At 43.5% G+C, this 15,886-nt stretch overlaps 1 protein-coding gene across 1 annotated transcript in view; it reads right to left on the bottom strand.

Annotated features, from left to right (window-relative positions):
• Positions 1-14,887, bottom strand: part of OSBPL3 (oxysterol binding protein like 3) — a 139,922-nt gene extending 125,035 nt beyond the window's left edge. The window contains exon 1 of the mRNA XM_074945767.1: positions 14,710-14,887. The gene's annotated coding sequence lies outside the window, so the exon portion shown is untranslated. The remainder of the gene's footprint in view (positions 1-14,709) is intronic.
• Positions 14,888-15,886: the final 999 nt, after the last annotated feature.

Below are 15,886 nucleotides of genomic sequence, written 5' to 3'. Positions count from 1 at the left end.
CAGCTGGTGGAGAAAAAAAAAAAGGGACAGCGGTATTTAAAAAGACATTTTATAAAACAGTGGCTACAGTCTTTCAGGGTAAACCTTGCTGTTAACATTACATACATAGCACATGTGCTTTCGTTACAAGGTCGCATTTTGCCTCCCCCCACCGCGTGGCTACCCCCTCAACCCTCCCCGTGGCTAACAGCGGGGAACATTTCTGTTCAGCCATAGGCAAACAGCCCAGCAGGAACGGGGTCCTCCGAGTGTCCCCTGAAGAAAAGCACCCTATTTCAACCAGGTGACCATGAATGATCTCTCACTCTCCTGAGGATAACACAGAGAGATAAAGAACGGATGTTGTTTGAACGCCAGCAAACATACACTGCAATGCTTTGTTGTACAATGATTCCTGAGTACGTGTTACTGGCCTGGAGTGGTAAAGTGTCCTACCATGGAGGACACAATAAGGCTGCCCTCCCCAGAAACCTTTTGCAAAGGCTTTGGGAGTACATCCAGGAGAGCCGTGAATGCCAGGGCAAATTAATCCTTTCACATGCTTGCTTTTAAACCATGTATAGTATTTTAAAAGGTACACTCACCGGAGGTCCCTTCTCCGCCTGCCGGGTCCAGGAGGCAGCCTTGGGTGGGTTCAGGGGGTACTGGCTCCAGGTCCAGGGTGAGAAACAGTTCCTGGCTGTCGGGAAAACCGGTTTCTCTGCTTGCTTGCTGTGAGCTATCTTCCTCGTCCCCAAAACCTGCTTCCGTGTTGCCTCCATCTCCATTGAAGGAGTCAAACAACACGGCTGTGGTAGTGGTGGCTGAACCCCCTAAAATGGCATGCAGCTCATCTTAGAAGCTGCATGTTTGGGGCTCTGACCTGGAGCGGCCGTTCGCCTCTCTGGTTTTCTGGTAGGCTTGCCTCAGCTCCTTAAGCTTCACGTGGCACTGCTTCGGGTCCCTGTTATGGCCTCTGTCCTTCATGCCCTGGGAGATTTTGACAAAGGTTTTGGCATTTTGAAAACTGGAACAGAGTTCTGATAGCACGGATTCCTCTCCCCATACAGCGATCAGATGCCGTACCTCCCGTTCAGTCCATGCTGGAGCTCTTTTGCGATTCTGGGACTCCATCATGGTCACCTCTGCTGATGAGCTCTGCATGGTCACCTGCAGCTTGCCACGCTGGCCAAACAGGAAATGAGATTCAAAAGTTCATGGTTCTTTTCCTGCCTACCTGGCCAGTGCATCTGAGTTGAGAGTGCTGTCCAGAGCAGTCACAATGGAGCACTCTGGGATAGCTCCCGGAGGCCAATACCGTCGAATTGTGTCCACAGTACCCCAAATTCGAGCCGGCAAGGCCGATTTAAGCGCTAATCCACTTGTCAGGGGTGGAGTAAGGAAATCGATTTTAAGAGCCCTTTAAGTCGAAATAAAGTGCTTCATCGTGTGGAAGGGTGCAGGTTTACATCAATTTAACGCTGCTAAATTCGACCTAAAGTTCTAGTGTAGACCAGGGCTAAGTGAGAAAAGAGATGACAGATTTTTGGGAGTAGGGGTAGAAAGAGTACACATTGAGGAGGGAAACGGGTGGATCTCAGCAGGCGAGAAAGAAGAGTAGAGACCTGCAAATCTGCAGATTTCAGCTTTATATCCATGGACCATGTTTGCGGATCGCAGATCAGCTGAAGATACAAATTTTGTACCCACCAGGGCTCTAAAGATGAGGAACCACCACCAGGAAAGAAGAAACTGATCTGCTGTCCTACCTCTGAACACACCAGAGAGGATTTATCTTCCTTCTCCAAGTATGAGTCTGAGGGTGGGAGAAATGAATCTTATGAGTCCAACCTCCGTAAGCTTTGATAAGCATCTGGAAATCTGGAAGATTCTCAAGACTTTATAGAAGCCCCCTCATTTTTTTACAAAGTTAAAATAACCTAAATTTCACCAGTATGTACAAGTCACCCTCCAGTAGCTGGGGCCTACTGATATTAAGCTTATTCAGAAAATTGTTCCTGGAAAAAACAAAAAAAAAAATGTAATACATACACATCCCAGAAGTTGTTCACTGTCCAGTTCCTTTTCTTAATATTCTTACAAGAATGACTAAATTGTAGCCCCAGCAGCACCTATTACTACATTTTGAGGCCATTGTGGAACATTTGTAGGTCATTTTTAAGAAAAAAAAACAACTTACTATCGAATTGAATAGCTTGCATGTACTGTAGTTCAGAAAACCCACATATTAAAATAGTCCCTCTAACTAGGTGTACAGTTATTTCCACCTTGCCCCCAATCATTTGGGTGTCTTGTTTAGTTGATAGTTTGGGCCAATTAATTCTACATCCCTGTTCACGTACATGGTCAAAGCTACACCATGTTCATTAGGTCACTGCTCTAGAAATCACATGAATTCTTCCTTCCACTCCTAATGGAACAATTTGATATACTAGAAGGTCATATCCATATACGATCTTCTGTGCACCTCCCTACAGTCCATTTCTCTTGACAATATACAGTAGGATGAATGCAGTGTCCCTTGATTCATTGGTCATATGCTTTCCATACAGTCACCGGATATTTTCTGTCATAAATTTAGATTGTAAAGGCTCAAATCTAAAACTGCTGTTCTGTCCTAAAGTTATTTTTATTTGTAGTTCCATATTAGTTTTTTTTTTTTACCTCATACATATTATAATTAGGGCTTGTTTTGGGGGGGTTATTAATTTCATTTTTCAGGCATTGAGTTTTATGTAGATGTAAAACAATTGGGGGCTTTCAGAGCTCATCTACTATATTGTAATGATTTACGTATATTATATACGTTACTGTAGTGCATATTGTAATGTGTAATCTTGTTGTAAGGTTCCCTAGTGTGCTTTAACATACTATTGTTTCAAACAGCATTATGTTCAAGTGCACTAGTGAACCTTTAGTGCACACCAGCAGGGTCTTCATGGACCAATCAATGCACAACATGTTAGTGTGCTTTAAAAAATAATAATAAAAAAATCACACCCCAGTAGTCCACATTACTACTGTGTAGACAAACCCTTAGATACAAGTAACCATTTCCAGGGTTTATTGGATAAACACTGATTTCATTGTATGTGTGTGTTTTGTGGGTGTTTTATATGTTAAAACCAAAAATCAGAAGCCCTAATTGTAATACACATTTCTTTACATCCACTCATATATCCTAGGGCAATTTTAGCACTGGCATCAGGGAAATACTTGATTTTTCTCACAATCACTAGCACTGTTCTTTAATCCCTGTCTCGTGATTTGTATCTGTTGTCTATAACGTGCTCCCTAGTACTACAACCAGTGTCATTTTCATGTTGTTGCTCCTGGAAGGGCTATGTGCAGGAGCAGCTGAGGCACCCAGATAGTGGGAAAGAGAACCATACAGTTATCTAGATAGGCCAGAACACGCAAATGCTTACAGAGAGGGAGGCAGAGCCATGGGGGGAAGTGGAAAGAAGGCACTCAGTCAAGCAATATGAAAAGTACATTTTAACAGAAGACAACAGTTCTAAAAATATTCCATTTTGATTCCTAGCTCCTGCCTTCCCCATCTCCCTCATTTCAGGAATATCAGTCTGCAAATACAGAAGCTAATTAGTCTCTAGTTATGTAGGCACTAGTGAAGCATAGTGCTCAACATATGCCCACATGTTCCCTCCTGCAGTTCAGAAACATTGTCTCATAGTTGGGCAAGTGGCAACAAGTTTTGCCACTGTTGAGCAATGACACTAGGAAAGAAATTCCCTTCAGAGTTCAACCTTAGTGATAAAGTCAGCAGATAACAGACCATGCTAAAACAGCACTATATCCTTGCCAACACGCAAGATACGAGCAGAAAAGCTTTCAGCCAAAGCTCTAATGAAATAGGCATTCTATTCTGCAGTGAGTTGAGATTAATCTGAATAGCCGTTCCATATGCAACAACTATTTAATAAGTACTTGTGGCACCTTAGAGACTAACAAATTTATTTGAGCATAAGCTTTCGTGAGCTACAGCTCACTTCATCGGAAGCAGCTCACGAAAGCTTATACTCAAATAAATTTGTTAGTCTCTAAGGTGCCACAAGTACTCCTGTTCTTTTTGCAGATACAGACTAACACAGCTGCTACTCTGAAACCTACCATTTAATAGTTCAGCTTGAGAGTACCAAAGGTAAACATTTGTCTTTCTGCATTAAACAAAGGACTGTTTTATGCTTCCCCCATAATCTAATCATGGGAAAATAAATAATGCAAGGTCATTTTGCAAGATATGGTTGGTAACATAATATGAATGGTCATTATTGTAGTGATGTTATATCAAAGTTATCAAGGCTGTGAAGTGGAATCATTAGTTAAGAATCTTCACAGAAGATCTTCCATCACAGACACACTTTATCCTTCTTGTAGCTCTGCAGTGGAGAGTAGCTGTTGTCTCAGGCAAGTGGCACACTACTTCCAAATATGGGAAAATTCAACTCATGACGACACCAGGATATTAACAATACCTTACAATTCAACTGCAATGAAACATTAATGAGCTGTTTGTTTGAAAATAAAAGAGATGGCTGAACCCACAGCTAGATCTTAAATAGGAAGTTGTACTTCTTTCCTGTTACAGCTAATCAAGCTAATCAACTCAGATTGAAAGCACCTTTTGTAAAGCCTGACTGACCATTTTTTTTTGATGCATAAGAAAACATCAAATGATGTCCTAGTACTTGAAATTTGATCTTTTAGAAGGGAAGATCATCAATAAGGGTTCTTCAGTGCACTAGGAGTTACATACAGAAGTCATGGTAGCAGGCAACCAGCTTGTACACGTTATTGTTACTTAGTACAGGGGGAAATGTTTCACACGTTTCCCTTATCAACATACTGTATTCCGCAAAAGAAAAAGGAGACTGCTACTAGATTTTTTATTTTCAAGAAGTTTCATGCGAGGGTGCAATCCTGGCACCACTAAAATCAATGGGAGTTTTACCATTAACTTCAACGGAACCAGGATTTCAATTTAGGACTTTAAGGTGTCATTCAAATATATAGAAATGTTAGCTGTGAAATGCAGTGAACACAGGCACAGATCTCACACATATAAAGTTCTAACGCCTTATCTAGGAGTTTGAAATTAAGTTATTTTTACTCCGTTAGTATATTTCAGCTCAAAATTTTCTTCAGACTTGGCCGTTCCTTGTGTTCTCTAGTAGGTCTGGTCTGCCCACAGCTGGATCTACCCCTCCCTTAGAGAGTCACACCTACCTCTCTGATAGCTAAGCGGGGTAATAAGGGACCTGCATCATTGAGCCAGCAAAACCCACTTTAGTTTTCCACAAGGATAAACATCTGGTTTCAGGCAAACACCCCCTGCTACCCTGCCACTATCTACAGCTGTACCCAGGGCATGCACTTTGGTTTCTTCTTCCCTGTGCAGTCCAGCTCCTAGATTTATTTAGATTGAAATACTAATTACATATAAGGATGCCTCAAGCCTTGTAATACAATAAAATCTCAGTCGCACTAAAAGTAAGTCATTTCAAGGAGGAACTCAGTCAGCCAGCCACCTACAGTAAAATCCTTCCATCTTTCTGGGAAGAATAGTCCCAGGGGCCTGATTCACATTTACATGAAGGCCCTGGTAGCAAAAATTACATTTACATTCACTCTATGGTTTCTTTATACTGCCAAGACAGTATAAAAGGGCTTTTGGGTAAATGAGAATCCGGTCCCATCTGTGCAACAGACAAGTGATGGGGAAGCAGAAGATAAAATCCACAGCACTTTAAAAAGACGGATTATTAAACAAGCTTTCTTGTAGCAAGATATGAGCCTCCTTTGTAACATAATGGCTCATGGGACGTTTCATTCAGGAAGCTAGCAGGGGAGAGAAGAAAGAGGAAAAGGAAACTCACAAAGGTTCCCACTTCATGGGAATGACACATGGGATATGTGCACAAGCAGAGATGAGTGAAGTCTCATGCATACATGTGACTCCACTTGTGGCTGATGTGATGTTAGAGTCTGTGTTTGCATTGGGTGCCTCTATTGTTTGAGCAAAGCGTGTACAAATGTACGTCAAGGGAGAAGTGACAGTGTGGGTGTGCTTTGTGTGTGGTCTGTTGTAGGGCTTGCATGACGGAAAGCATATAATTAACTGTAACGTCCTGGAACTTAACACAACTCTACCAGCAATTAAACAAATACAAGCAAAAAAAAAAAAAAAAGTAATTTTATTTTATTTTTTTTAAATGACAGACCAGATTGAGGTCAGAACACAGCATTTATAGAAACTGGGATGAGGAAAAGCTCCAGAACAATAGGGAAACTGCATTATAATAAGTCACCAAAGAAAGGTGACCTAAGCAATTGCAACAACTGGCAAAGCATAACAGTCCTTTCAGGTGACAGGTAAAATTTCCGGTAGTATCATCTTAGGCAGAATAAAGCAAGTAGGTGAGACAAAGCAAAGGGATGATCAGGCTGGATTGCAACCCAGAAGATCATTGTTGACCAGATTTTCACCTTAAGAACAATCCTTGAAGACAGCATCGAATGGCAAAAACTACACCAACTTCATGGATTTCAGGAAAATGTTCGACAGCCTCCATCAGGATTCACTCAGCAACATCCTGCAGTGTTATGGTATGCCAACAAAACCCACCACCACCAGCTAGGCTTTATCAACATGCCACACGCAGTTATAAGGTAAACAGACTTGAACGAATGGTTCAAAATAAACACTGGTGTCAGAGATGCTCTCTCTTGCCTCTACTGTCAATAGCAACGTCATACTTCATTACGAGAAAAGTGTAGACAGATGCAACAGTCTTTGAATGGCTCATCAACAGCACACTAAGATCTAGATTTTACTGATTACAGAGGTGTTGAGCCATTCTTGAAAGCACAAGGATTTTGAGACGATACTGAAATGAGTGAACATGAGATTTACTTTGAAATCCAGAAATTTACAATGGGGCTAGCTGCTCCATTTCAAGTGATGCCTTAGATCTCAATGAAAGTTAGCTTCCAGACTTATTCTAGTTTCCATCTGTACACACCACAGATATACAATTGACGGGAATATGAATTTCTTTAGAAATGACTTAGGATTGATTAGTAGGGGTTTTGTATCTGAAGAGAACTAGCAGAATTGCACAGTAAAGCTTGCACAGTACCTGCAATACTAAAACTGGATCAAGTCACTAGCTCTTTACTTTCATTATTAGTATTATGGTAGCACTCAGAAGCTGCAAAAAGTATAACATTGACTCATGTCTCAACCTTAAGTACATCACAAGTAAGAGATTTTATATAAAGAGAGGTTTCAGAGTAGCAGCCGTGTTAGTCTGTATTCGCAAAAAGAAAAGGAGTACTTGTGGCACCTTAGAGACTAACCAATTTATTTGAGCATAAGCATCTGTAGTGAGCTGTAGCTCACGAAAACTTATGCTCAAATAAATTGATTAGTCTCTAAGGTGCCACAAGTACTCCTTTTCTTTATATAAAGAGAGATGAGCAGCTTCAAGAACTCTGCAAGAGTAGCAGACTACGAACTGAAGCTGAATGAATAGGAGTTAAGGAAATGCAGCATCTCTCAGGATCAGGCCAACAGTAAGAGGCATATTTTCTGTTCTGTACAGGTACTTATAGCACACTCATCACCATAATATCCCAGTTTTTACTTTTGTTGATTTGTATGTCAGTCTAGGTGCTCAAGGTTAATTTAACCAAATTTCTCTTAGTTGTTTCTATATTAACTCACACACACCCTTCCTCCACTCCCAGAGAGGCTATTGTTTCATTATTTTAGCTTCCTCTTTACTTCCAGGCACCTCTGTGGTGTGTTGGGATTTAAATGCCTCCACCACAAATGATTAGCTTGTACAAGTCTAAATCCACACAACCTGAAGAATGTACCCCTTCCAAATACCAGTAGGGATTGATGTATATAAAAACAAACCATATACATTATATCCCACTCACTTTCAGCCAGTTATATATGTAACTGACTGAAAGTGCCAAACCAGCAAAGTTTTGGTCCGGTAACATTTTGTAAGAGACAAATTAGCTCCAATGCCAAGTTACAGACTCTGAAGCTAGATATGGAAGTGACCTCATTTTCTTTGTCAATACAGGATTGTTCTCTGTGGTCAAGGCCCTGTGAACTCCATATCAAACTGGCCCTAGATTCTGTGCCACTCTGGTGCAGGTTTCAGAGTAGCAGCCGTGTTAGTCTGTATTCACAAAAAGAAAAGGAGTACTTGTGGCACTTTAGAGACTAACCAATTTATTTGAGCATAAGCTTTCGCGAGCGACAGCTCACTTATGCTCAAATAAATTGGTTAGTCTCTAAGGTGCCACAAGTACTCCTTTACTCTGGTGCAGGAGATTGGAAGTTTTGTAGCTGCTTTTTAATATAAATGAAGCTAAGTATTTTGTTGAATTACATATTAAACAATCAGTACTGTAGCCCCAAGTTATTATTACATTTAACAAGCTATCACCAAATCTTTAATTTTCCAAAGTCATCACAAAAATATATTGCACAACATATAAACTGCATCCTAGAATCCGTCAGGGGGAAGCTGAAGCTTTTGGCAGGTGCATAGGAGACACCGTGAGTTGTTGGTACCGGAGAAGGCATGAGAAGCAGCATGGAATTCTGAGATAAGTACATTAATAGGAAACTAAAATGATCAACACTGAAATAGTTAAATGACATTCAGTTTGTCCTCTTTAGGTTTCAGAGTTAACACCACTTTGAAATGCATTTCACATTTCTGAGCTACCATTTCATGCTATCTGCAGATTACAGAAAAGGACAAATTAAAGCATGAACAAAATGTGATAAAAAATTGTTGCAAAGAAAACCTTTTAATTTAAAAATGAACGTTTATTACAGAGCACAATCTCTGATACAGGCATGGATTCTGGGTCCCTGCACAACAGAATATGTGCTACTGTTTTATCCAATCTAATTCTGCATTAATCACATGATTGGGCACCTTCCCTAAAGCCCTGAATAAAGAAGGTGTATGAATGGAAAATAGGATCTAATTAGAAGGCCCTTTACGCTAACAGTCCATGCAGCAACAACACCACTCATACTACATATGACTATACTGCAGAGTTTCCAGGCCTTTACCACTAAGATGTTCACCAACATCAGATCCTAATGCCATTGAAACCATGGCAAAAGTTTCCACTGGCTTCAGTGGCCCCAGGTGAAGTAAATAAGCCTCTTCTAAGAGAAAAGCTAGCCATAATTTTATAACCTACTGCAGCCGTATTCATCATAGCATTCCTTTGAACGGAACACCACAGCAAGATGAAATTTAGCTAAAAGGTTAATTGTTACAAACCAACAGAAACCTTGATACTCAAAACACTAATTAATATATAAACTGCTAACACCACCGTAGCAACTGAGAACTCATTTTTTGCCATTAGAATCCATGAAATCTAAGCATGCCAGAATAATGCAACTTTTCATCTGTTCTCTAGATGGTATGCAACAAAAGTACATATAATACAGCAAATGTATGCAGGGGAGGCCCATTACTGAATGAAATGTACTCTATTTATAGTCATGTGCTTTTAACTGCTCAAGCTGTAGTGAGAAGACAAATATCAAATATTTAGCATTTATATATAGTGTTTGCATTTGCAAAGTGCACCACAAAACTATCTATATGTTAATCATTGTACTAAATAAACCCCACCTGAAGTCTCACCAGTGCTTCCTGTCTTTGGTACATAAGCTCATAATTCTCAGCTGCGACCTCCTTGTTCTGAGCCTGATTCTGCACCAGCCCCTAGCATGCACATGCACCACTGAGTAATAGTTTATTCCATGAATAGGCCCACCTTCCCTGTGGAGTAACGTGTGACATCAGCAGACCCGGTGCCAGCTCATGCCAAGGCCCCCCCAGGCCTCACTGAACACTGTCAAATGCATAGCTGGAAACTAGTCTGGCTTATCAGCACATTAACATCAGTTCTAACAATGCTAAATTGATAAGAATGTGTTTAGTGTTATAGGATGCCACATTATTGATCTCACTTATAACCTTGGTAGCCCATGGCATAAGGTTATATTGAGTGTTTGCATTGTAAACCTCTGTAACTGTGGAACTCAAACAGAAGAGAAGCCTTCTCTAATGCAAATGCTGGCTTCCTCCAGAAGACTTTAGGCCCCGGCCAACAAGAAGGCCTTTGACACCAAATAAGCGGATGTGAGGGTCAAAGAACAAAGACTTTGTTAATTGCATTCTTCAGCCCCTCCAGGAAGAGAGTGGTTCATGAACTCATCACACCAGCTTGGACTATGGGGAGAAATGGATAAACATCTCTGACAAGGTTTCAGAGTAACAGCCGTGTTAGTCTGTATTCACAAAAAGAAAAGGAGTACTTGTGGCACCTTAGAGACTAACCAATTTATTTGAGCATGAGCTTTAGTGAGCTACAGCTCACTGCATCCGATGAAGTGAGCTGTAGCTCACGAAAGCTCATGCTCAAATAAATTGGTTAGTCTCTAAGGTGCCACAAGTACTCCTTTTCTTTTTATCTCTGACAAGGAGAAACTGGGTTCTTTTTGGCTGCTTGGACTACAAGTGTATGTCCACACTGCAATTAGACACCTGCAGCTGGCTCATGCCATCTGACTCAGGCTAAGGGGCTGTTTAATTGCAGTGTAGATACACAGACTTGGGTTGCAGCCTGAGCTCTGGGACCCTCCCACCTTGCAAGGTCCCACAGCCTTGGTTCCAGCAAGCCCAAATGTCTACACCATAATTAAACAGCCCATTAGCCCAAGTCAGCTGGCATGGGCCAGCCACAGGTGTCTAATTGAAGTGTAGACATATCCTAAAGGGGCAAGAATTACTAAGCATAAAAAAACACCACCCCACGCTACCCAGTTTAGCCCTAGAGAATATATGGAGTTTGCTTATTATAGAAGTTTTTATTATCTTTTGGAATTTCACCCGCTTTAACCTTGTAAATAACTCATTTCCTTTCTCAGTTAATAAATCTTTAGTTAATTACAGGATTGGCTACAAGAGTTGTCTCTGGTGAGAGATTTGGGGCACAATTGACCTGAGATAAGTGACTCATCCTTTGGGACTTGGAGTAGCCTGAATATTGTTGTGATTTTTGGTGCAAGGGATCAGCTACCACAAAGGCAGGCTTGCCTGGGTGGCAAGATAGACTGAAGTGCCCCAGGGGCCTGTCTGTGATTCTATGATAAGGCTGTGATAGGGCTTGTGGAGTTTACTCTTGCTACTTGGTTGGTGAAATCTAGTTACATAACATTCAACCAATTCATTTAACAAGAACTACATTAATTTATTTCCTATCCTTGGAAGAACTTTAAAAAAAGATTAAAGTGTATTTGTTAATTATTGTTACATTTTTCAACCAGGAGATGGTCCTAATAATTACATTAAAGAAATTACATTAAGAAATTAGAATTGTTAGAATTGTTTCCTGTTTGCCTGAGTATTTCTTATGCTTTAAATACTTAATCACACCTGCATACTCTTCTGAAATTCAGTAGGGTCAAAATTACATTACATTACATTCGTTTTAGCCCACGAAAGCTTATGCCCAAATAAATTTGTCAGTCTCTAAGGTGCCACAAGTACTCCTTGTTGTTTTTGCTGATACAGACTAACACAGCTACTACTCTGAAACCTGTCATTATAAAATCTGTGGTTAATCAATGAAAAGATAAAACAAACAAACAAAACAGCCTTGACTTTCTCGAGAAGAAAGGATGTGGGTGGCTGAACAGCACTCTCACAATCATTAGGGGAATGGGGGGGGGGGGGGGGTGTTTGAGAAACAGGGAAGCCAGACACATTACCTCCCAAGGAAGAGATGGATGTAGTTAAATAGTCTTTTCTATACCCATTCAAAATGGTGCACAATATTAAACTACTGAAAGTCAGCAAGTGAGAGCTGAAAGTACCAGATGGATTTCATGCAGTAGAATACTTAAATGCTCATTTACTAATTTGGTCTCAAAGTCCTGATGGAAATTACACTGGTTTGGAAATTGTACTGAAGTGATTGGATTTAATTAACCTATTTTCCTTAAAGAGGTGGACAAGGAGAGAAGAAAAATCATGGCAACTTTTGTTTTTTTACTACTAAAGAGAATCACAGAATCAGCTGAGAGTGAGTAACTTGGAAATATCCTCAAGATCTCTGAAGTTACATTTAGCAGCCAGCTGGCTTCCAGTTATATTTTCCAAAGCACACAGCAAGAGGGGAAAATCTGCAGTGGCTCCCTGCTGAACGACTCCCGGGAAATTCACCTCTCAACCCTGAAGACTTAGTAATTGATACAGGATTATGTTTTAGAAACAGATGCTTAATATATCAATTAACCTAGAATTAGGTCTATTTCAATGCCACAAAGAAAACACAATGAACCCAACAAATAATGAAAATCTTGAATGGTGCACAATTCAAAGCTGGTCAAGATTTGTTTTTAAAATTGTGTAATCAAAACAAAATAAATACTCTGTACTGTAACAGCACATCTAAGGATCTCAATGAGTTTCAAGAGATGACTAGACTGATATATAAATCCTATTTCTTTTTAGGACACGTTAGTAGAGGGGACAGAATATACAGAGACTGACATGGTAATAGGTTTTGTTTGTAGCTCAAGATTCCCCATACATTAGAGGAAGAAAGGAACTATTCTCCCCGACTGGCTGTATTTCACAAGAGGGAACAGTCTCTAAACCCTCTTCAGACATTTGCACTGAAACTTACAGGACAGCTGATAGCTTCTGGCAATGCGAAGGTTTCCAAGCAGCGACATGAAGGCTGAGCATAAGTAGCTCACCCCCAAGCCAGTTCTTTTCTCCCAAGTCTCCAACTAACCTTAATTCCCAACGGCCACATACTGAAAAGCGTGTGTGTGGTTGTTTTTAAAAGCCACTTCGTTGTTACAAAGTTTCCTTGGTGCCTCTTCAATTTTCGCAGCCTCTTCACTCTCTCTCCGGGCTGGCAGGGGACACCCCAAAAGGCACAGCTCCTCTTTTCCCAGTAAGCCAAGCCAGCTCTTCAGCTTGGGGGGGGGAGGGTGTCACGGAGCAAGGGGGAAAATCTAACCAGACCCATTTACCTGTACCGTACGACTGATCCCCCGCGCGTTGGGCTCCTCGGGAGTTAGCAGCAACATCCCACGCCCCTTGGAAGCCCCCCCGGTTCACATCCCCGGGAGAAGATGCAACAAGCCCCCACCCCAGGAAGACCCCCCTCAGGGGCAGCAATGCACCCACCCCAGGGACACCAACCGGCTGGGGAGGGGAACAAGGTCCCTTCACTCCCACGGCGCCGAGCCCCAAGGGCAGGCAGGGGTCGGGGGTGCCAAACCCCAGCCGGGTCCCTGACCCCCCGCAGGGTCACAGCGGGGTGGGAGCCGGGCACCTACCTGAGCGCGTGCCCGCAGCCGGGCTAATGGAAGCTCCCAGGCACACACCAGCAGCTCAGCCCTTCTGCCCAAACGGCCGCTACAGGCGCCAGCAAAAAAGGAGGTGGGCGGGGGATGGCAACCAGAATCATAAACTCAGCAGCTCCACCTGGGTGCCTGCTGGAGCGGGGAGCAGTGGGACCGGCTCTTCGGGTCTCTTGACTCCAAGGGAGGTTCCAGAGCTGACGGGCTTCATCTCATTGATTGACAGCTGGACTGACCAACGAGAACCTCTACTCTGGGCCAAGCAAAGGAGGCGCTAGCGCCCACCTTCCCGGCCAGTCTGAGGAGGGCGGGTGTTTCCATGATGTCAGCGAGAGGCGCCTCTCGGACAGGTGGAGAAAGAGGTTGGGGTGCGGGCGGTTCATACGCTGCTGCCAGCGGCGTGGGGAGCTGTCACTCAGGCGGCCAGCCGGAGGGACAGGTTCTCAGCCCCTCTCTGAGCAGCAGCTGGCACTTTAGTGGAAACAAGTGCGGGGTGGGCCGGCTCCCCCGGCAGCACAGCAAAGCCCGGTGCTCAGCAGAGGTGCTGGATCAGTTTCTACACCCGGGGTGCTGAGCGCCATTGAGCCAAACCCGTAAGCCCTGTGTATAACAGAAACCTCTTCAAGCCAGGGGGTGCGGCAGCACCCCTCGTTCCAGCACTTCTGGTGCTCAGCACCCAGCTGGCTGGGTCTGGGCCCCCAGCAGCCTGGCGCCGAAGGCTGCACAGCCTGGATTTCAGGGGACCAAACTGACTCCGAACTCTGTTGCACCTTTGTCGGAGCCAAGAGACGGCGGTTTCCACAACCACTGGGGCGGTCTGTCCGTGGGCGGAGCATGCCTGCTGCCCATGGGGTAACAGGCAGATCTGAGCACCCCTGGCACGTGTGTGGTGCCCTTCCTCCCGCGCAGCCCCCGCTGGAGGCCGGTCACCGTGCCCCCAGCAGGCGGCACACTCGCGGGGACGGAGCTCTCTCCCCCAAGGGCGCGTACAAGAAGTGTCACGCGAGCTGCCAGGGCTCCGGTCCCAGCCGGGGGAGCGGACAGGACCGGGCTGTCCAGACGCTGCCAGGCAGATCCATTTACAAACACGCCCCGGAACGTTCAAACTACACCAGGAAGGTCCATGCGCTGAATTACCCAGGTCCGTTCACACGTGCAAGGATCGCACCCCCACCTTACTGCCCACACCAACAAGTACAATGCAGAGCTAGAAAAGAAGAGCAACGTCAGGGAAGGAGTCAAGATTATACCTTAATTCTTAAAAGGAGGCAGGAATGGACCCCAGGCCCTGTTAAACTGTTTCAGGCAGAGATCTAACTTCTGTCTGCCTTTCTCCGAACAGGCTCCGTCCTTGCCCATCCTGTGGTTTCGCTCGGTACACTAACAAAGAACAGCCATAACCAGTCCCGCCTCCGCTGGGGCGGCTGCCGCTACGGGCTCCTCGGAAGGAGGGGGAGTTGCTTGCACATTGCATTTTTTTAGTCCTCGCATTAAATACTTGGCGTCTTTAGTGACAGGACATAAATATTCCATCATCCAACAAGAACATGTTGGATGCTAAGGTTAAGATCTGCTCCGTCAACTTCCAGATTGAGAACGGCTGGGTCAACAAGGAATCTGAGTTGTAGGGCTCTCTCTAAAAGGCAGTAGACTCAATTAAGAAAAAAAAATCCAACCTCCCCCGCACAGAAAAAAAGCCATTAACACCCTAAAATTAACATGCTTGGCTGAGTTGTATTGAAAAAGAAGCAAGCCGAATCACTAATGAGTTTTTTGTTTTTGTTTTTTTGGTGCTTCAAAGGTGGTTAGAAGTGCTAGGCGGATTCTATGTACTCTTTAATGGGTGCTCTAAATCTTTCCCAAATTGTTAGCTCAAGGCTTCCAGAGATGTAGGCAGGTGTGTGCCATGGCACACAATTTTTATTTTCAAAGTAAATACTTGCTACGCCCGGGTTTGGAAGAGAGAACTGGGGGTTTGTACTCAGTTTTCTTTGACCAAGAAATCAGTTACTTTCAATTTATGTTCTGAGCTTTGCATTTTCCTTAATTGGGATGATTGTGGTAAGTGGACAAAGTTCCTGCTCATATGTGCCACTATACCGGGTTCCAGGGCTGCATGCGGGGGAGAGCAAAAGGCCCGTTTGAGAGGGCCCTACTGGCATTGCGATGTAGCACATGGTGGTCATGATGCCACTCACTCAAATTTGGCCCCACTGTCCTCTGTCATGATGGAGGAGCAGCTGGGCCAAACCCAAGTGGCCCTGTGACCCCATATGCCAGGTCGCACCACCCAGAGTGAGAAGCCAGGCCCAACCCCACAGGACAGGAGCAGCCACTATGGGGTGAGTGAGTGGCAGGCTTGCTCTCCAAGCCCCCTCAGTGGTAATTTTTTTTTGGAAGGGTGTGGGTGGGCTCAGTTTCAGATTT

The sequence above is a fragment of the Natator depressus genome, chromosome 2, assembly GCF_965152275.1.
Source record: "Natator depressus isolate rNatDep1 chromosome 2, rNatDep2.hap1, whole genome shotgun sequence".
In the NCBI taxonomy this organism is placed as follows: domain Eukaryota; kingdom Metazoa; phylum Chordata; order Testudines; family Cheloniidae; genus Natator; species Natator depressus.
This window is presented reverse-complemented; position numbering and strand designations above follow the sequence as displayed.